This window comes from Nicotiana tabacum, chromosome 16 (genome assembly GCF_000715075.1).
Source record: "Nicotiana tabacum cultivar K326 chromosome 16, ASM71507v2, whole genome shotgun sequence".
Classification (NCBI taxonomy): Eukaryota; Viridiplantae; Streptophyta; class Magnoliopsida; order Solanales; family Solanaceae; genus Nicotiana; species Nicotiana tabacum.
Window position 1 is genome coordinate 47381066 of NC_134095.1, and position 23702 is coordinate 47404767.

Genomic DNA, 23702 nt, shown 5'->3' on the forward strand with positions numbered 1-23702 from the left:
CTTTATCTGAACCTTTGCATCCCCCATGACATTACCAATACCTTCCACTGATAAGACTTCCGGTGATTCCTTGTACCCTACCCTTACATCGTGTTATCCTTAGTATGCTCCGACCACGATGTGCTTTACAATTTTGGAAGTTGGTAGTGACTTTTGACTTGCTTTGAACACGACTGACATTGAAACATCTTAGATAGATAAACCTAAAAGAAATGAAATGCAATGACTTTGCGGGGTAAGGATAAGAAGAATCCAAAACCAGATGACTGCTACAAAAGAAAAAAAAGAAACTTATCTGAGTGGAACAGCTGGTACCAATGATCATGACATGCATTTCGGATTAATCCGCTCAATCTGTCCGACCAATCAACCTTCAGTTGTCGTACTTCGTTGCCTCAGAATTTCCATGACTTGATTACTTTACCCAAATCTTGACCTTGTTCATCCTGCGGTGCCTTGAAAAGTTTTCACCAGCAAACCTCTTTCATTCGTTCATCTCTCAACTCACTTTCGCCTTACGGTGCCCGTGAGGGTTTTCACCAATAAGACTCTCTCATTCTTTACTTTCTCTCAGCTCCCACCGCCTGGTGCCCGCGGGGGTTTTCACCAATAAGACTCTCTCATTTTTTATTTCTCTCAACTCCCGTCGCCTTACGGTGCCTGCGAGGGTTTTCACCAATAAGACTCTCTCATTTTTATTATTTTTTTTATGCTTGAATCAGAGTGTTGTCCCTGACATGTATTACCTTTACCTGCTTGACTTGGCGTTTCTCGAAGACTGATCAGAAGGTCTTTCTTTGAACCGTAATGTGGGCTTTTGGACAGGGTTAGAAGGAAATGGTATAAAAGGCTCAAAACAATTCAAATGGGTTAGAATTACAAATTTTGGAATCAGGTTTCTTACAACAATCACAACTTCTGCCCCAGTTTCTTTTTTTTAGCAGAATCCACTAGGCATATTGCCTACGGCTATTTTATATATATCTAAATCAAAAATAAAATACCATGTCTAGAGATCTTACACGATGAAAGAAATAAACTATGACAAGTACATATATCCTATTATTAATGTTGAGTGTATTCAACATTGATATCACATTATGCAGTCTAATAAGAAAAAGTAACTGAGATATAAAAACTAGCCATGTGATATCTTCCAACTTGATAAGCTTCTGAATTTTTGCTTTAGTAACACCTTGAACCTTTTTCCAGCAATGTATCAAATGTATATGCTCCAGTAATTTAGCTGTCTTACGTGAACCTCCTAGCCAGTTGCCCGCTTTCCTTAATATAGATAAGTTCCAACCTTGTCGATCATGTGAGAGATTGTATTGTTGTATGGCATAATCGCTTGAATTCCAGCATTCTTATGTTGAAACCATCATTTGACTCTCTTCTTGAGATGATACATCACTGATCCAAGAGTACCACTCGTGCAGATGAGTGACCCAAGAACTGGGCAAAAAACTGCTCATGCCCAGTTTGATGTTGGTCTCGTATGAATTCCAGCCGAGTTGTGTTACCACCACTAATATACTCTATTCTTGTGATGCAAATCTACTAGGAAGAATTAGTTTTTTACTACAAAATGCTCCCATTGCGCCCAGAAATACCCGTAAAGAAACATACTTCCAAGTTCTGAGCATACTCCTCTTAGCTTCCATACTTATGCCTACTATTAGTACTCCTTCCAGGGAATGAGAATTAAATGCTAATACCACCCTTAGAATTTGTAACCAATAATAGGTTATGGACACAGTAGCTTTTCCTGCAAAAAAAGAAGACAGATTTAGCAATAAGAGTGGTCATCACATCCTTCTCCCTAAGGATTTGGATATGATGTTCTGCAGCATCCACTTCTTCTGCAGTCACATTTGCCTGGCTCCCTGTATGTAGGGCTGAAATCGTTTTGCAATCTTGCATTGTTCCACTAGCTTGCTCTGTACTAGCTATGCACCTCATTGATTTTACCTGATGCCATTCCATTGTGTTCTCTTTACCAGCTGTTGATGAGGTGTTCAGTTGCTCAAAAACACCCCAGTAGTTCTTGTGTTTCTTACCCAAGAGTACCTACTCACACCTGAATAGTGCAAAACGAGTACTCAACCTTGATTCTATGTTTTTGCCTACCTCTAATTTCCCCGCATTGGAATGAGTGCATTGAACTAATACCACCAATTGGATATTCATTAGAGAGTAGAGCATAGATGTAGACTTTTCATCTACAAAACAGAAAAATATGTTAGTAAAAAAGGATCTCATCATGCCCTCCACCAACAGATTTTGAACATGATGATCATATAAATATCCTCCTGTCAGCCCCTTATTCCTTGTCTTCTCCTCTTCCCCTTTTCTTAATTTCTTGCAACTGAAGCTCTGATGTATGGACATTGTAATTTATCACTATTCACCAACCTCCTTCCTTGTGTATCTAGATCCTCAAAAGAATGACACTCTACAGGCCCAACATCCAGTGCATAATTTGCCATATGATCAGCTAACCTATTGCCTTCTCTAAAGGTGTGTGATACTGTTACATTGCCTCTGCTCATGAGATCCCTAATCTCCTCCACAATTACCCCTATAGCCCAAGGAGGCTTCCACTGTCCAGTTATTACATTCTTTAGAAGTATTGAGTCAGTGTGTAAGTCGATTAGGACATAGTCATTGTCCAGACAAAACTTCAGAGCTTCATATACAGCTTTTTCTTCTGCAACTGTATTCGAACCTTCAGGGATCTCCTTACCACAAGCGTACACCACATCTCCTTCTTCATTCCTCAACACATATCTAATAGAACTTCTACCTGGATTGCCTCTAGCTGCTCCATCTGTGTTAACTTTGATCCATCCTTGGCTAGGTAGTTCCCACAAAACTTTAGTATACTTCAAGATAGGAGTGTAATCCTCCATCATCTTAAGCATATCTAGCCATCAAGGGGGAACATTTTGAATTCCTGGCTTCCTTAGCTTGATTAGAGATTGAATGGTAGAAGATACCTGGTATATTACTCTATTAATTGTGACTGCATCCTCATATTTATAACTATTCCTTCTTTTTCATAATTCTTATACGATCACAGATGGTAGAGCTTGCATAATAGGCTTCAGTCTATGAGTAACATCTGCAGTCCAACATCTAACAATTGCTTGATGCAAAGTGATTCCTTCCACAGATTGACCTGCATGTCCCAGAAAAAACTTCCATACTCTATTAGCAGCATAGGATGTAAAGAAAAGGTGATGCGTAGTCTCTTCCCTTGGCTCACTATAGCACCAACATTTGGATGCCATCAGGTATCCTAGTCTTCTGAAAAAATCATCAAGAGGCAATTTATTCTTCCACAGCTTCCACATAAAAAAAAACAATCTTGAAAGGCAAACCTTTGACCCAAATATTCCTGTATGCATTGCATGGTTCTTGCCTTCTTCTTAAATATTCCCAGCTTGACTTAACAGAGAATTCACCCCTAGTTTCTAGCATCCAAACAGGTTTGTCCAGATTCCCATTTGACACAGGTGGCTGTATGTTGTCCAGAATGTGTGAAGCAAGGTCTTCTGGCAAAATTTCCTTGATCTTATCTTCATCCCACTGCCCATCATAGACCACATCATATATGTTATTAATTGTTTCATTGCACACAAAATCTGGTGGTGTGACAAAGTACAAAGCACCTAGACCTGTCCAATTCTCAAACCAAAACAAAGCATACCCCATTTTAGGTTGCCAAAGGATCTAGTGTTCAATGATCTCCCTACATTCCAACATCTTTCTCCAAACATGTGATCCATATCTCCAAGTCACCACCATTGGATTGATCTTTTTGCAATATTTTTGGCTCATAAAGGAGCTCCATGAACTTGGCTTTGTTCTAAAATTCTACCACAGCTTACAGAATAAAGTTGTGGACATATCATGTAGTGATCTGAAACCAACACCCCCCTCCTCTTCACATGGTAAGCATAGTGTATTCCAGGATGCCTAATGTCTACTTGCAACACTAATTGAATTGCCCCAGAAAAATTGTGCAAAGATTTTATGTAACCTGTTAATCATATTTGTCGGGGTGTTTACTGCAGACAGTAAATGAATGGGCATGCTCTGAAGAATATGCGATATAAGAACAGCTCTCCCTCCAATAGATAGTAGCTTCCCTTTCTAGTTCTGTAATTTATCCATCACCTTTGTTATGAGCCCTTGGTAGTAATCCATTCTCCTTCTAGTATAAAATATTGGACAACCTAAGTATGTAAATGGAAAATCTTGCCTAGGAATACCAGTAATTCTCTGAACCTTGTCCACTACTTCATCACTAGCAGAATGATACAAATAGACAACTGATTTACTCTTATTGATAAGTTGACCAGACGTTGCTTCATACGCTGCTAACACCTCCATTATAAGCTGCAATGAAGTGGCATCAGATGAGGAAAATATAATTGTATCATCTGCATAAGCAAGATGATTTATCTTTGGACTCCACTTAGGCATCCCAAAACCACAAAAGTATAGAATTTTGTGTAGGGCATTCAATCCTCTAGACATTGTTTCAGCTGCCAGAATGAACAGTGTAGGAGACAATGGGTCACCTTGTTTCACACCTCTAGTTGATCTAAAAAAACCATGGGGTTGTCCATTCAAAAGCACAGAATACCAGTTGTTTGATATTATCCTAAATACCAAGCCCATGAACCTCTCACCAAATCCCATCTTCCTCAGTACCTTTGTTAGAAATAGCCATGACAATCGATCATAAGCTTTTGTCATATCAAGCTTTATGACAACATTTGGTCCTGCCTTGGTTCTCAAACGAATGTCTGTGATTATCTCCTGAGTTAGCAAGATATTTTCAACCATACTTCTCCCTTTTACAAAACCTGCTTGCTCATCTGATATTAGGGTAGGTAGCAAACCTACTAGCCTCTCATGAATTACTCTGGAAAAAACATTATTGATGAAATTACTTAGGCTAATAGGTCGCATATCAGAGAATGACACAACTTCCTTCTTTTTAGGTAACAGAACCAAGTTTGTATGTGTAATGTACCTGGGCAGTTCATGTCCATTGAAAAAGGCCTTCACCATCTCTACTATGTCATCTCTAATTACATCCCAATATGTCTGAAAAAAGCAGCCTAAAAACCCATCTGGCCCTCCTGCACTTTCTCCATTTAGGCCAAAAAGTGCAAATTTAACCTCCTCTCTAGTAGGCTGTTGCACCAGTTGTTCATTCTGAAAATTATCCACCATGGAAGGGACATAATCCAATATTCCAAATGTTGTAGGGACTGACTCCTCACGGAAATGAGCTTGGTAAAATCTGATTGCCTCATCAGCCATGTCTGCATTATTTTCCACCAGTTGCCAGCATTGTTCTGTATCCTTTTCAGTTGCAACCTCTTCCTTCTACCATTCACTTGTACATGGAAACATTTTGTGTTTCTATCACCATACTTGAACCAGTTCATACCAGTTTTTTGCTTCCAGAATTCTTCTTCCAAAGCTAAGTATCTGATCAATTTAGCTTGAATTTTCTGTAGTCTCTCTCTATTCTGAAATGCTGGGTTCCTTTCAAATTCTGCTTCATGTGCTAGGACCACTTCTTCCAAACTTGCTATCTTCTGAAAAATATCCCCATAAGTAGCCCTACTCCAAACAGTTAAAGCCTTCTTCAGTCTCTTTAGCTTCTGATTGAACACAAAGAAAGGGTCCCCTACAAAATCTGATTTCCAATTTTCCTTAACCACTTCCATCAAAGCTTTGTGTTTTGTCTAGAAGTTGAGAAATTTGAAAGCTTTTTTTATTGGGACCTCATCTGTATTACAGGTTATCATCATAGGGCTATGGTCAGACCCTATTTTTGATAAATGTGATACTTTATAGTAGGATACAACTGTTGAAGCTCCAAATTCCCCAAACATCTATCACGCCTATTAAAAATACAATCCTCTCCACCTCTCCTATTCCACCAAGTATAAATACTACATTTGAATCCTAGGTCACTGAGATTGCAGATGTTGATACAATGCCTAAAATCGTTGATCTCATTCAGTGACACAGGTAAACCTCCAAATTTTTCCTCTTCTTCCCAAATAACATTGAAGTCCCCCCTACTATCCAAGGATAAGACATATCCTTTGCCAAATTGTACAGACTATCCCACAATTTAATACGTTCTATTGAGTCACATTTTGCATATATAAAAGTGACAATAAAAGATAGATGTGTGTCCAGCTTTGTAAACTTCAAAGTTAGCTGCTGTTCCAGGTCATATACTATTTCCACTCCATGATCATCATCCACAAATACCCAAATTTTGTTGGAAACATTAAAGAAAGCTTGCAGCATACCTATCCTTCTTCTATATATTTCCAGTTTCTTCCTCTTTTGCTTTGTCTCCATAATTCCTATGAATTGGAAATGATGTTGTCTTTGCATTAAGATTAGTCTCTCAAAAGATTGCATTGTCTTCACTGACCTCACATTCCAAATGATAGCATTCATCATTAATTGTGAGATTTAGATAGAGTCCTCCTTGTTTGGACCCAGGTACTATACTTTGTGAGTCTTTTGGATTTTTCCTTTTCCCCCTACCAGCTGATTTAATTGTATCCAGGTGTCTAGGTGACAGGTCCCCTTGTCTTGCCACATTCTTGAAATTCTGTGTTGTAGATTCTTCATCATAATCCATACCTATGCCTGCATCACCTGCTACATCGTCTGCTCCCAGTTGATCCCTTGGTTCTGAAAGATACTGTTGGGTTATAGTGTTTACCAATGTTGCATTCTTCTTTTCCTGTTGTTTTGTTCCTGCTATTGTAATCTGTTTGGATGCATTCTCCTTTATTCTTGACACATCACCTGACACATCAGTTCCTCCTGCTGGTTTTTCAGGAGGTATGTTGGGCTTTGCTGAAGGTAAAGTCTTATTAGGATCAGGACTCAACATTTACTGATCACCTTCAACTTCTGCAACCATCTGACCCCCTTCACCTTGATGCTCCGCTTCTTCATTGACTCTGCTCTCTTCCTGTGATTTTTTATTTTTTCCTTTGTTAGCACTTTGTTCCTCTTGATCATTCTCCTCATCTTCTGATCATCCTTCTCCAATGGCACCAATTGGTAACTCCCCTTCTTCTGAGTCCTCTTCAATTTGTTCAAGCCACAATTTGTTTCCACTTATTTGTAATCTCTCATCTTTAGACACTCCTTCTACAGGATCAAACTCTATTGACTGAGAAGGGATTTCCTGATAAGACTGGTTGGTTGCCACATTATCTGCAAATGTCCTGCTCACCCATTGTGATGTTGACTCCTTTAGTATTACATTGACTACATCTTTTATCCCAGTAGGCTCAGTACCCTTTCCTTTCTTGTATGAGGCCACCCCAGACCTAGGAGTGAAAATAGCTGCATCAGGATTTAAAAAATCAACCTCTTTAATAGTTTGTATAGGACTCTTCTGCTCCTGTTATACCACAATAGCCAGTTGATTTTCTTCATTTGCTTCACCATCAACTTCCTGCAACGTAGCAAAATTATTGGCAGTTTGAATTTGTTGATCTACACCAGTATCTAATCTTTCTACCCTTGTATCCCCTTTATTATGTTGCCTATCAGCATTAGTTTGAACAATTTCCTTTCCTACAGTATCATTATTAATACTGGTAGCACCTGGAACCTGCTGCACATTAGAATTATCAATAGGCACCAATTCTTTCCCATTAGTTGGCTGAAAATCAACTTGTTGCACATTCTTTCTAACACGATTGTCCCTGACTTCCCTCCATTGTTCACCAGTAGGATTCACGTTCCCAACTACCCTTCCACTTGACAATATCATCAAAGGTTGATTTTGCTGTTCCTTGTTCTGCTCTTTGTTAGTTTCTATAACTTTCTTACCTTGATCATTAGGCAACAATTCAGGATGTAATCTCCAACATTCAAACATGTCATGACCTTGCAACCTACATTCTTTACAGTATTTAGGCATCATATCATACTTTATATTAACTCATGCAGTCCTTGTTTCTCCGGTAATTTCATTGTCAATATCCATCCTCACCATCTTAGGATGATCAGCTAGTAAATCAACAAGCACCTTAACCCTTGCACAACTAGGCCTGGTCTTCTTTATTGTAACCAAATCAAGATGAATTGGTTTCCCAACAGCTGAAGCTAGTGAAAACAACACTTCCTTCACAAAGTACGTAGGTAACAAACTTGGGAATGAAATCCATGCCATGGCCATTGGAATCTCTTCTCCAGCTTTAAATTTTGCATCATAAATAAGAAGACGCAACTGATATTCACTACCATATTTATCTTTAACATAGTATGCACCTTTCGACACAAATTCCACATAATCCTGCCATAATGTCATACGAATAAGAACATGACTGTCTCTAAGAAGCCCAATGTTGCGTTCACCCTTTATTCCACATTGAGATGGAACAATGCGATGAATTTCCTGCAACTCAGGCCATCCATACGCAAATTTACCCACCACAGCATACTGCAATCCTTTAATTATATTCATGCGATCCACTTCTGCTTCTGTGAACTTGATTAAGGGCTGCCCATTGACAAATGAAGGTCACCTCATTGGAATGGGGTCAACAGTATCATGCGCAGTCTTATTTACGTGCATGGGCACATTAATGGGACTAGGTTTAAGCAGCGTTGAGTAATCTAGGGGTGTTTTTGTTTGTGTTTGAGGCTGGGAATCGATGGGGGAAGGTTGGGAGGGCTGACCAGCCATAGGTGAAGGCTGGCCGCCGGCTAGATTGGCCATGATTGGCAAATCACCGGTGGTCTCTCTTGTGTCGCCAAAATCGCCTAGAGAGAGAAGCTCTGCCTAGAGAGAGGTTTATTGCCCCAGTTTCTTTCTTGGGGACTTTTGGATTTTTTTTATGAGACCAAACCGTGAGGCTGCCTACGTATCCTTAAAAGGAATCAGGTCGGACGTAGTTCATGTGATAGAAATTACTTCGTTGTTGTGATTTTTCTTTTCCCTGTTTCTTTTCTTTATTTCTTTTTCTTCTGTTATTCTTCTTTTCTTCTACTTTTTTTTCTTTTCTCTCTCTTTTTTTTTTTTGTTTTTCTCTTTTCTTTTCTTTTCTTTCTCTTTCTTCTCTCTTTTCATTTTTCTTCTCCTTTTCCTTTCTTGTTCACTCTTTCTTTTTCCTTTCACTTACTTATCCTGCGCACTTGCGTTTCTGAATTGTGCTGTTGATCCCGAAAGAAGGGTATGAAAGAAAATAAATAAGGCTCAAAAAGGAGTGACAAGGGATAAAGTGTTTAGATAGCAGAACAAAACGCCTTCGTCATTTCAATCTTCAAAATATGCCAAATACAAACAAGTATATTTAAAGAAAGAAATCATACATAATATCTTTTGACTGCATCGGAATTGATAGCCATTTCTACACATTTTCCTTCCACATCTGTCAAATATAACGTGTCATTGGACAACACTTTAGTTATAACAAATGGCCCCTGCCAGTTTGGGGCGAACTTTCCCTTTGCCTCAGCCTGATGAGGCAAGATACGTCTCAACACTAACTGAACCACTTCAAACTTCCGTGGACGTACCTTCTTGTTATATGCCCTCGCCATTCTCTGTTGGTACAATTGGCCGTGACACACTGCTGTCAATCTCTTTTCATCGATCAGACTTAATTGTTCCAAATGGGTTTTGACCCATTCAATGTCATCAATATCTGCCTCAATGACAATCCGAAGGGATGGAATTTCGATTTCTGCAGGTATCACCGCCTCCGTGCCATACACCAACAAATAAGGAGTGGCCCCTACCGAAGTACAGACAGTAGTGTGATAACCCAGCAATGCAAACGGCAGCTTTTCATGCCACTGTCTAGAACCTTCTACCATTTTTCGAAGTATCTTCTTTATATTCTTGTTGGCTGCCTCGACCGCTCCATTCGCCTTAGGGCGGTATGGGGTGGAATTGCGATGTATAATCTTAAACTGCTGACATGTCTCTGTCATCAGATGACTGTTGAGATTAGCACCATTGTCCGTGATGATTACCTTCGGAATCCCAAACCGACATATGATATTTGAATGCACAAAGTCAACCACTGCTTTCTTGGTCACAGATTTGAACGTTTTCGCTTCAACCCACTTAGTGAAATAATCAATGGCTACCAGGATAAACCTCTGTCCGTTCGATGCTGCCAGCTCGATTGGCCCAATGACGTCCATGCCCCAAGCAACAAAAGGCCATGGTGCAGACATTGTATGTAATTCAGATGGTGGAGAATGAATCAAATCTCCATGCACTTGGCACTTATGGCATGTACGCACAAAACTGATGCAATCCCGCTCCATAGTGAGCCAGTAGTAACCTGCTCGGAGAATCTTCTTTGCTAGAACGTACCCACTCATATGTGGTCCACAAACTCCGGAGTGTACCTCAGTCATGATGACTGTGGCTTGTCTGGCATCTATGCATCTTAGCAATCCAAGATCTGGAGTTCTTTTGTATAACACCCCTCCACTGAAGAAAAATCCGCTTTCCAATCGTCGAATTGTTCTTTTCTGATCACCTGTGGCCTGTACTGGATATACCCCCATCCGGAGGTATTCTTTGATATCATGGAACCATGGCTCCCTATCAAGTTCTTCTTCTACCATATTACAGTAAACATGCTGATCACGGACCTGAATCTGCAAAGGGTCCACATAAGCCTTATCTGGATGATGTAACATTGACGCTAGAGTAGCCAAAGCATCAGCGACTTTATTATGGATCATTGGGATATGCCTGAATTTTATCGACTAAAACCACTGACAAAGATCATGCAAACATTGTCTGTACGGTATGAGTTTCAAATCCTGTGTTTCCCGCTCTCCCTAAATTTGGTGCACCAGGAGGTCCGAGTCACCCAAGACCAAGACTTCCTGGACACCCATATCCACAGCTAACCTCAAACCCAGAATACAGGCCTTGTAATCAGCCATATTATTGGTACAGTAAAAACAAAGTTGAGCCGTAACAGGGTAGTGATGCCCTGTTTCAGAAAGAAGTACCGCTCTTATGCCCAAACCCTTCATGTTTGCATCCCCATCAAAGAAACGTTTCCATCCCGGCTTCTAAACTTGTTCCAACTCATCAATGTACATCACCTCTTCATCAGGGAAATAAGCTTTCAAAGGTTCATAATCTTCATCAACCGGGTTCTCGGCCAAATGGTCCGCCAAGGCCTGTGCTTTCATTGCAGTTCGAGTCACGTAGACAATGTCAAATTCTGTGAGCAGGATCTACCACTTTGCAAGCCTCCCTGTGGGCATAGGCTTCTGAAAGATATACTTCAATGGAATAATCCAGATAACTAAAAGAAAATCAAAACCCACTACCTAGACTCCCTCCGGATAGGAAGAGGAGTAGCTTCCCAGTTGTTGACTTTTGCACGTGGTCTCACAAATTGCACATCTGCCTTGCTGGACCCTTCCCCAGCCTGAACCATATTAACCTCGGCGAATAACCTTTCAAACCCCTTCTCCAAGTCTCCATCAGCTCCAATCAGTAGTCCAGGGACCTTTGACAACAGTTGCTTTCTGGTACCCGGCCTGACGAAGGACCTAGACAGACGCGGGACTGGTTTTGGCAATGCCCATGCTTTCTTTTTCATTTTCCTAGCTCTTCTCACATCTGCAATTGTAGGGTTGAACCCCAGACCAAAAGTATCAAGATTCTTTGGAAGGGAGACTGACTGCACAATACCTTGCAGAGATGTACCCAGACCCTTGCCCGGTACGAAACCCTTTTTCAACATTTTGACAGCTACCATGACTGATGCCGCAACCATCTTTGGAGTTGGCACGCACTTTCCTTCCAAAATTTTCTCTACCGATACTATGTTGGAAACCTGATAAACCCATGGTCCCTTGCCATCGTCAACCTCTATGAACGGAACAATGGCACCATTGGGCACACACAAATTATCTTCGCCATGTACAATAATTTCCTGTTGATCCTATTCAAACTTGACCATTTGATGCAGAGTAGACGGGACTGCTTTGGCAGCATGGATCCAGAGTCGTCCCAACAACAGATTGTACGAAACAGCCACATCGAGCACCTGGAATTCCATAGTAAATTCAACTGGCCCTATTGTGAGCTCAAGCACTATATCCCCAACTGAATCCTTTTCTCCACCGTCGAATCCCCGGACGCAAATAGTGTTCTTGTGAATCCGTTCATCCTCCACTTGCAATTTGTTCAATGTGGAGAGAGGACAGATGTTCGCACTAGACCCATTATCAACCAGCACCCGAGTAAGCACAGAATCTTCACATTTCACCTTCAGATAGAGGGTTCTATTGTGCTCGGTACCCTCCATGGGTAACTCATCATCAGACAAAAGTGACTCGGTTTACCTCAAATATCTTGTTAGCTATCTTTTCCAAGTGGTTTACTGAGATTTTGTCAGGAACGTGGGCTTCGTTCAAGATCTTCATCAAAGCACGATGGTGTTCGTCTGAATGGATCAGTAATGACGAGCGAGATCTGATCTGGTGTCTTCCTTAACTGCTCCACAATGGAATAGTCTTGCGCTTTCATCTTTCTCAGAAATTCTTCTACTTCTTCCTCAGTCACTGCTTTCTTCACCAACACTGGATTATCCTTTGAGGTCTTAGCTTTTCTCAACTCTTCGGGGGCAAAGCATCTCCCCGATCGAGTCAAGCCATGGGTCTCACACACTTCTTCTCGGACCTCTTCCCCCTTGTAAGTTACTGTCACTCGTTCATAGTTCCATGGGACTGCCTTGTTGTTGATCATTGGAAACTGAGTTACTAGTTTTATGATAACAGGCTCTGCGCGAACACCCTTCACGACCACAACAGGTTTACTTGTAACCCCTGGTACCACCACTTTAGCTTTCTCTAGTTTCACTGCAATGGTACTTGACGACCCTTTCTCAGCTACCACAGCTGGCTTGTTGTCTACCTCTTTCAACTGAACCACTAATTTCCTGCTAGTTACCTTTTCCTTTGAACTGGTTTTACTGGAGCGGATCATCATCACCGTCTGCGAGGGTTTCTTATACTTCCATCCCTTGTGTATCAACTTAATCATATAGGTCTCATGGTGAGCTGGTAGCAGATTCTGGTTGATATTTGGTGTTTCTAGGGCCTGAACCTCGATCCGATGAGTATCAATGAGTTCTTGTACAACTATTTTTAGTTTCCAGCATTTCTCTGTGTCATGGACCAGGGCCCCTGAACAATACTCATAACTCACCGAGCGATCAAGATTTCTGGGAAGGGGATTCGAGATTTTGGCCTCGATCGGATTCAACATACCCAACTGTCTCAGTCTGTGAAATAGGCTGGTATATGATTCTCCCAATGGAGTGGAAGTCTTCTGCTTCTGCAACCTCTCATTCTTATAGGCTTGATTAGGTCGAAAACCTGTTCCATGAGGGTTTTTGTAGGCTTTTGGGGGTGGATGGGTATTTTGTGCAGCTTGGTAGAGACTCTGTGGAGCTGGCGCACGCCATTATGCGTGAGCGGGAGGTTGGGTATAGTTTTGTTCGTCATAGACAGAAAAATGGGGATTTGGCGGTGGGTAGTAGTGTTGTGGTGGGCTATATGGTGTGTGGGGGTAAGTTTGGGGATAGGGTCGCGGCTGGTTGTAGTAACGGGGAAGGTTCTTGGATCCACCCCAAGTTGCCGGCTCAATCGTCGCAACATCCTCTTTCTTCTTTTTTCCGAGTACACCTCCAGTAATGTTTTGAATGGCCTGGGTGGTCGTTTTGATTGTTGAATAACTCATGATCTTGTTGGACTTGATTCCCTCCTCAACCATACCTCCCATCTTCACAACTTCATTAAAGGACTTGCCCACTGCTGACACCAAATGACCAAAATAAGTGGGCTCCAAAGCCTACAAGAAATAATCAACCATCTCACTCTCTTTCATCGGAGGGTCAACCCTCGCTACTTGCTCTCTCCAACGGAACCCATATTCTCGCAAACTCTCACCGGGCTTCTTCTCAATCTTCGCCAATGACAGACGGTCTGGGATGATTTCAAGATTATACTGAAAATGATAGGCGAAGGCTTGGGCCAAGTCGTCCCATGTGTACCACCTGCTATGATCTTGTCTGGTGTACCATTCTAGCGCCGACCCACTCAAACTTTGGCTGAAATACGCCATCAGCAATTCATCTCTTCCACCTGCTCCTCTCATTTTGCTACAAAATCCTCTTAAGTGTGATACTGGGTCACCATGCCCATCGTACAGATCAAACTTGGGCATTTTGAACCCTGCTGGCAACTGAACATCTGGGAACAAACATAAGTCCTTATAGGCTACACTCACTTGACCTCCCAGCCTCCTCATATCTCGGAACAATTGCTCTAAGCTTTTGACCTTTCTGATCATCTCTTCTTGCTCGGGATTTTTGGGCGATTTCTCGGTCTCTACCGGGATATCAAGATAAGGAGTGTAAGGACACGGTTCTAGAACTTTGAAGGTGGGTTCAGGGGGATAGTACTGGTTGTTGTGAGTTTGGAACAGAGGTTCACTGGAAGATCTGTGTAATGTAGCAGGTGGAGGTGCCACAAAAACAGGTGTAATTGGTGGAGGAGGGTATGAGACTTGTTTGGGTGGTGGAGCTTGAGAAGTATGAGAAGTGGCGCCATGACATTGTTGGTAGAGGGGAAAGGCTGGAGATGAGTTCACAGTGGGAGGCTCCGGAGGTTGGGCTGATGGTGGGATATAAGCAGTATTGGCAGGATAAACCGGTGGTGGATGCCCCTTCGCCCAAGCTTGGTACATTTCAGCCATCTGTTGTTTCCTCTTATACATTTCTTCCCTCATTGCATTAACGTCCATTTCTTCCACCTCTCTCAATGGGTCGACATTACTTGTTTCCGATTCCTGGTCGACCATATTCAGCCTGTCTTTTGATCGGGTATTGTAGGAGTGAGTTGCCAGAATGCCAGTCAACTAACCACCTGCCTGGACTGAATACATCAAACAGACAACCTTGTTAGCGATTAGGCTTTAACAGATTGGTAACCGCACATTGGGCATGAATGCACCTAAACAGTTAACAGTCTCTATTATGTATTTGATCAGTTGCATACGTCATCCCGGCCTTTACTTTCTTTTAGTTGCAAACATCCCTTTTTCTTTTCTTTACTTTCATTTCCTTTCATTCTGGCCTTTGTTCTCTCCTTGTTTTTACTCTCTCTTATTTTCTCTTTTTTTCTTTCTTGTTTCTCCGCTCTTTCCTTTTCTTTACTCTCTTGTTTTTCCTCTTATTTTCTTTCCCTTTTTTCTCTTTCTTTTTCTTTCTTTTCTTTCTTTTGGTTATGGTCGAATCCTATGGAGATTGCCTACGTATCATGACCCCGCATGAATCAGACCGAGCGTAGTTCTGGGAGATAAGTGTGAAAGTAAAATAAAATATTTTTGTTTTGGGATTTTCAGTTTTATAAACACAGATGCCCCGAATATAGAGGCTCAATACTTAACATATTTCAAAAGATGAGCAGACTCTGATGCAAAGACAAAATATCGACCCCGAAATTAAGTTGTCATACTCCAAAGAAATATAGACTTAAAACAGAAAGAAAATACAAACCCAACATGACTTATAGACTCTGACAGAAAAGGAAATACAGACTCAACGGAAAATCATGAGTACATCAATGCTCCTGGTGCCCGCGGTACATCGTCCGGTCTCGCCACGGGCCTATGTGCAAGCTCCCTTTGAAGTCGATCCAAGTCGTTCATTATCTGTTTAACAAATTTCATTACTGCTGCAAAGAAGGTAGTGCGAGTCATATCCTCACAAATCTGGCACTTCAAAACGATGTAGTCGGCAATGCTTCTAATTCTCTCTCTTATGGCGCCCTTTTCCTGTAACAGATGCCCAATCTGCTGGGCCCTGGCCTCCAAAGTTTGCTCAGCAACATAATTTTGTTCCTGAAGCTGTTGCAAATCTATTTCTAACTGCGCCAGTGCCGTATAACAATGTTCCCTTTCAACTTTGAAGTCTTTTGCCTGCTTGATCATTTTGTTTTCCATGGCGATGACCTTTTTCTTTAATCCTGTGACCTCATCGTCGTACCTTTCTCTCAACCACTTAACCAGGCGTACCCGTTCGTCTACGTTTTTAGCCAATTGTTTTTGAGCCTTGGCTAGTTCACTTTCTGCTTTGTTCAAATCGAAACTATAGTCACTCACTTTCTGCCTTAGGTTAGCTATGAGTTTTTCATCCCTGTCGCTTCGGGATAGATTTTCTGCCGCTACTTTCATCTTTTGAATTTGAGCTCGAAGGGCTTCATTTTATTTGGCTAGCCTTTTATTCTCCCCTTCATCCGCCGCAATCTGCAAGCTACTCTCGAATTGAAGCTCCCTGATTTGCTTTTCCAATTTTCCTATTGTGGCCCTGTACTCATTCTCCTTAGCCACCCGAGCCCATTGTTCTTGTGACGCTTCAACGAATTTTTGAACGTGAGGCTTTTTGGCTGGTCTTTCTGGTTCAGCCCTTTCAGTGTTCTTCTTTCTATACCAAGCAAGATAGGCGGGTGAGACTTCGCCTCTAGATAAATCACGCACTCGAGTGTTTACTGTAAAGTATTGGCATTCATTCCAAATAGAATGAACTGTCTCTTCATGAAATTGACCGTCAGAACTAACCTCGACCGCATGCGTACTAAGATCTTCATCTGGATGCATCACCCGACACCTTCCCAACTGTCTCATCGCCTGGTAAGGAGCGTAAGGCTGAATACCTCGCAGACCCATCAGGAGGAAATAAGGACCAGTGGCGGGCATATACATAATTTCTTCAACAGAAAGCCAACCCAATGTCCACTCTATTTGCCCTACAGTAATGGAGTGAAGGCAGGATACCCACTCTTCAAACCCCTCTGGCAGCTTAAAACCTGCAATTTTTGTGTCAAACTCTTCAATACAACTTTTCTTTGTGGATCCATAACTCAAATACTGAGGGTGATGGCATAGGTGCTCGATCATCCACATCTGTAATAGCAAATTGCACCCCTCGAAGAAATCTTCCCCAACTTTACAGGCTGTGAGAGCTCGGTATATCTCAGACAATATCATAGGGGCAAGAATGCTCTTGGCATTGGTAATCAGGACCTTGATGACTCCGGCCACCCGCAAATCGATATTCCCGTCTTTTCGGGGAAATACCACAAGGCCTAAAAAAGCTACCATGAAGGCGAAACATCTATGCTTATCCCATTTTGTTCGATTTCCTTTGCTACAAACCCCGCTTGCCGGATCATTGAACCTCCTACATGCCCGTACCTCTGGTATATAAAACGTAGAGTAGCAAAACCATCCTCCAACTCGGAATACAGTACTCCCTTGCTTATCTTTAGCAAATCCATGAACTTGTGAGAGTTAACGGCTCTTGGAGCGATCGGATACTTATGCCTCGGCCCTTCAGTACTTCCCATATAACCTGCTATCTCTTCCAAGGTTGGGGTGAGTTCAAAATCCGAAAAGTGAAACACGTTATGGGCCGGGTCCCAAAACGTAATCAAAGCCTTTATGACATCTCCTCTGGGCCTGATTTTTAACAACCCGGTGAGACCTCCTAAATGTATATTGACCTTATCTTGCTCTGATTTTCCCAGATCTTCCCACCACATGTGCAACTCCAAAGGGATCTTGTTCATGACTGCTATCGGCAAACTTGGACTCGTACTCATTCTGCACATTTATTAGGGTGATTAAGCAAAAATCAAAACTCATTTGACTCAAAGACAAAATTGACACACTTTTTTTTCCCCCTTTTTTTCAAAAAAAATAAAATCCGGTTTTGCAAATACGGCCTTTCAGCACCTCGAAGACGAAGATTTTAAGGCTGTGTTGGCTAACCGGTGAAAACCTTGAAAAATGACCACAGGCAGTTGTTCTTGCAAAAACAGCCTTCCAGCGCCCTTTTAGAGACATTCGGCTATTTCTGAAAAGAATGGCATCACCCTAACTATTTTCAAATAAAAGTAAAGTTTTTGTTCTTTTGGATTATTTTTGCAAAAAAGAAGTTGGACCCGATGGGGGTTACCTACGTATCTCACACCCTGTGAGAATCAAACTGGCGTAGTTCGGGCAAATAAAGCAAACTATTTTTTTTTGAAAACAAAACTCTTTTTTCATTCCATTGGCAAATAAAACAAACTAATTTCTCAAAAATTCGGCAGAGTTTCGACACTATTTGGACATTGGTTTTTTTTTTCAAAACAGGCGATTAACTTAGCGCTCGTACTGCCATTTCTTTCCAAATGCTCTCCTTTTAAAAAAACTGGTCAGCATGCAAATCCGAAGCAAATAAATGCACAAGTAGCAAGTAAGATGCATCACGATGGTCTTTTGTTTCGGGTGCACCTGTCCTAGACAGACCCAACGCCTGTGTTGAGTCTCCAAAGTCAAATATGCACATGATGCAAACAAACGTTCCTACTAGGGATCCGGCATGAGGTGTTGTTATACTAGGTTTAAAACCCTGGGTTTATTTGTTCTAGACCTGGCTTGCCCGAGCGGACAACTCGAGCCGACGAAGGGGTTGCGTACTGGTAACCAAAGGATCATCCAGCTTTGCAACTTGTGCGAGCCTCGTTCTATTTGGGATTTGACACTAACAGAAAGAAGTCACGACCACCATGCACTCCTCAAGAGAGAGAAGAGAGGGGTTTCGTAGCAGTTAATATATACAGTTTAGATAATATCAAAACGATAAAAAGCAACATTTAGCACATTAGGCCCACACATGTGAATAAAATCAGATAATAATTAAAGCCAAATACAACGATTCACCTAAGCTCGAATGCTTAAACCCTGAACCAGAGATTTTGGGTTCGGTCCCCAACAGAGTCGCCAGAGCTGTCACACCTCCCTTTTTTACTATACCCCTGTAAGAGGGTACAAAGGAGTTTTTCCAATTAAAGGACAATCGAAACGAGATTTATTTATTTAAAGATTCAGAGTCACCACTTGGGAGATTTATGGTGTCCCAAGTCACCGGTTCCAATCCCGAATCGAGGAAAAGATTAAATCTGTTTAACAGTCCGCAAACTAGAAATCCGAGTAAGGAATTCTGTTAACCTGGGAGAAGGTGTTAGGCATTCCCGAGTTCCGGGGTTCTAGCACGGTCGCTCAACTGTTATATCCGGCTTAATTATCTGATTTTAAACAATTTTGAACCTATGTGCAAATTTTAGTTTTAACCACTTTATTCAATTTTAAGGGAAAATTTGCAACGTTATTAAAATGCGTCTCAAACAACGTCACATAAATGCACCCGCGGTTTTTGACATATTTCAACATCGTTGAGATTTGGATTTGGGTCACATAAATGCGCACCCAAATTTAGGAAGGTAATTCATTAAAACAACGTACCTAAAGCAACTACGCGTTTTCAACTTCGCGAGGGCCATAGAAATTTCACTAAATGGCACGCCTCGAATTCTACTTTTAAAAGAGATAGAATCTAACTAAGTAAACTACGGAATATGCATATTCAAAACTAATTTGAAATTATAGCACAACCTCTTCACAGGGACAGTACCTGCATTTGTGATAGTTTAATCACGGGTCTAAACCAGTGGAGTCTCCGATTTTAAAATGATTACCAGAAAATGAACTCACATGGTAGCATCCACATGTCTGCATCCATTAACCAACTTCGTACTTAAACATAAGAATGAAACTATCGTAATCTTCTAAATGGACCAGGGATTTTCTCAATGAATCAGGGACAAAGAATAAATCCTGGACAAAACAAGGGCATGCCAAGATACATATTAAACTTGATTACAAATAGAGGACACCCAAAAGCGAATGATTCAGCTAACGTTATGCTAAAGTATTTGCGTCGTAGTATCACCATTTCATGTATCTACTTAAGGAAACTCCAATACATACAAGAAACTTAAAAATGAGAGCTGACAAGAATCACTAAAGAAGAATTTTAAAACTTAGTTAAACAAAGTAGAAGGACTCCTCAAGCAAGTCATATGCCAATACCCAAAAGGAGACTTCAAACTAGGGGGAAAAGAAACAAGTTTGGACAGTAACTAGAATCGAAAACAATCCAATTTCTTCATTCCATCATTGTAACTCAAGTTCCTGGTGTGTGTGCCATAGCGATCACCAGATGGAAGAGACAACTTAATGAAGAATACAACTAGAGAAGAAGAAAACTAGTCTGTAGCAACAAATCTGGGAGGTCATGCAGAAACTAAAAAAAACTCTGTTCAACATGTAAATTTTACAGCTCAAAATGAGCAAAACACTTAAAATCGTTTAGGCCTATGTCGCCAAGCTTCATCACATTCAGCTTGTTATCATTCCACACCAGAACTATCAAACGATCAAAGTTAAACTAACTTATCTATCTCCTTCACAGATCGACACAGATTCATAAACAAGAATTTTACAATGTACGCTTATGCATTCAATCAAGATAGCAGTTAAAAACTTTCCCTGGTTTCAAACTCGCGACTCAATCGCTAGCTCAAGCTGGACATTGGCAGCTTATATAAAACGAAACCAAAATAGAACAACATGCCTTAACCATTGATTAGAACAAAGCAGTTAACTGTTTAAACAGGGACTGGGATCTTATCATTTACGCTTCAACAGGACAAAAGAGTCAAGAAGAGCTAACAAATACCAACTGATTTCAAGGGGAACAAAACACACACTAATAAGTTTCATTTTGAACTATATTTTAAGAAGTTCAACAGGCAGAAATGACTGCTGGTAACGTGAACCTCACTGGTCATCTCAATATGGTAAGCCATAAGGAGCACATACTACCGAGGAGAGCTTCAGCAACTCCATACCAGCACGAACAGAGCACATAGTTACAAAATCAAGGGAAAGAGAAAATTAAAAAGTTCTGATAAACAAAGAGATTTCACAGGAGGAGGTCATTTAGAATCCAGAAAACACACCTAACGAGAAGTAACCTCACAGTTTCATGCTCGCTCGCGATCTTCAAAACTGAACTCATCATTCATTTGAAAAAACGATGACATCTTGACTTGATAGTGGTAACTCGACACCCAAAAAAAGCAGTTAAAGCATAGAAAGCATAGAGGACGACTACTCAAAATGACTTACTGATTGAACGTACTCAAGCACATCATACCATTGAGAAGAAATTCATCAACAAGAAATCCAATTATAGAACAAAACACCATTCTCGATAGAGTCTCACAGCTCAAGAACACTTTAAAACAGAGATACAGAGGAGAAAGAAATTGAACATGAAATTTCAAACTTCTTTTAACAATTATAGACTACGCAATACACCTTTTGACTCCAAATCCTAACGAGGTTCAGCAATGAGTCAGCAAGACGACAGTAGAAAACCAAGCCTGAACTTCGATTTTTATTTCCTTGGAACTCAAATCCGGATTCTAAAATAAGAAAAACTTGTACATATGCTTCTCTTCAATTTTGAAAGGACTCTTCAAAGAAGAAAATAAACCCCGAAAACCATCAGTTTAAGAAGCCTTTTAACCCCTTTTTTTCAGAACAATTTTTCGAGTCCCCCCTCAAAATCGGATCGAGTTACTTTTGAGAACGAACCCCTTGATGAATGTGGGTCTCGGATTGAGTGAAATCAATCCAACGCCTCACACTCATCCAGCGAATCCTCCTCCAGAACCTTTCAATCGTTAGATAAATCCAAATTCGAGCGAGTGAGAGGAGAGGGGAATCTTGGAGTCAGAAACCGTTAGAAATGGCAAGAAGAGAAAAGGGGAAACGCGTGGTGTGAGGTTTGATGTTCACTCGCCATGGATTTTGCCTGAATTTGGGGCTTGTTCACGTGTTCTTCGGAGAAGAACAGTAACGCGTTGGGATTTAGGGCTCGCCCGTTTGCTTCTTTTAGTTATGCGTTATTTAGGAACGGGTCGGGTCGGGTCGGTTTAAGGCAGACGGGCGGGTATTGGACGGGTATGGGGATGTTTGGTTTGGGCTTGGGGAAGTAGAATTAGAGAAGGCCGAAAATCTGATTTCCTCTTTTGTTATTCCTTTTTCTTCTCTTTTTTTTTTCAATTTTTCCTTTAATTTTTTAAATCTAATTAAAATCCAAAATTAATTCCTGGAACTTAAAAGAAAAACCAATTAACCCTAAAATAGTAATTAACACAATTAATTAAGTGCAAACTAACAAAAGAAAACTACTCAAAATCAAAGTTTAAAATTAAAAGTGCGAATTAAACTATTTTTGTGATTTTTTCAATTCTTATAACAATTAATTTTTCTAATTAATTCTAAAATGTAAAATTAAACTTAAATGCAAATGCAACATATTTTTTGTACTTTTATGAATTAAATAAAATAAACATGCACAGACAAATGCAAACAATTATCAAAAAATGCCATGAAAATCCCCAAAATTGCAAACACTGACAGAAATTATTTTGTTTTGAGTTTGTTGGAGTAATACATATAGGGCAAAAATCACGTGCTCACACGCACGAGTCATGAGCAGGTTTAGTAGAGTCTCGCGGATCGGTACGGAAATATCTGTACTTATCCTCGGGAGGTTGCAGAACCGTTAGGAAAAACTTCACATTCATGAATTCTTATCGTGTGTCCTTGATTTAGCTTGAAAAGTAACTCTTTGAATTCCTCCCACACACTCATATGCGCGCATGAGCACTCAATATTAGATGTGCATTGATGGCTTGTGATTCCCTGATCGAGGGGCGAGATGTGACCTTTGTGTGTTGATGTTGGGCCAATCTGGAGGACTCGAGGCCGGATTTTTGCCTATAGCTTGAGCACCGAGGTGTTGATTGTGTGAGCACATATTTTTTTGAACTTATATGTTTGGTAGTGTCCCTATTAGTAGAAGTGATGGCTAGATGGCTATGTGATGAGTATGTTATGACTGTGAGATGTGTCCATATGATTTTGAAGCAACGAGAAGGGTCTACTGGAGGATAGAAGAACTATTAGGTGCTTGATTTCCATACTTGATTTGAGCTATAGCCCCGAGTTATGGGTGTGTGAAGAATATTTTCATATTTTCTAGTTGGGAGTGAAGTAAATTTCATGTTTCGGTATGAGCTCAGACTCAGTAAGATTAAGTGACTGCGTAATATCTATGACGGTGGAAGGGTATAAAGAGATGCTAGTTTGAGGTGAAGCAGGTGTGTTATCTCCTGCGGAGTGTTCTGAAGTTGTGTGATCCTTATGTTGTCTGTTAGAAGATCTCATTTACAAGTCAAATATAGGTGTTGCAATTTAATGTCGCTTAAGAGATTGGTTTTAACTGTTACAAGGGTGAATGCGAGATTTGCAGAAGATTTAAAGTACTAGATGGTATGTGTTTCATGAGCTTATGAAGGGTTGAGCTTAATCTTACTATGGTATTATGATAGTAATAGAGTATATGCATTATGAGTTATTGTGTGCATTTTGATCTATGGCTTAGAGCCAAGTGGGGTAGTCTGCTATTGATTAGTTGATTGCACGGTTATGTGCTATATTGGTTCTAGTTGAGGCATACGGGTGAATCAATTATGACCTACGGAGATTGAGACCAAGGATGGCTCGAGTAAAGGAACATTTTGGCAAAGGTTATGTTATGCTTCATAGGTGTATGAGAATCACAGAATGTCTTGAGTGGTTATTGGTAAAGGATGCTCGGTGCATAGGGCAGGAA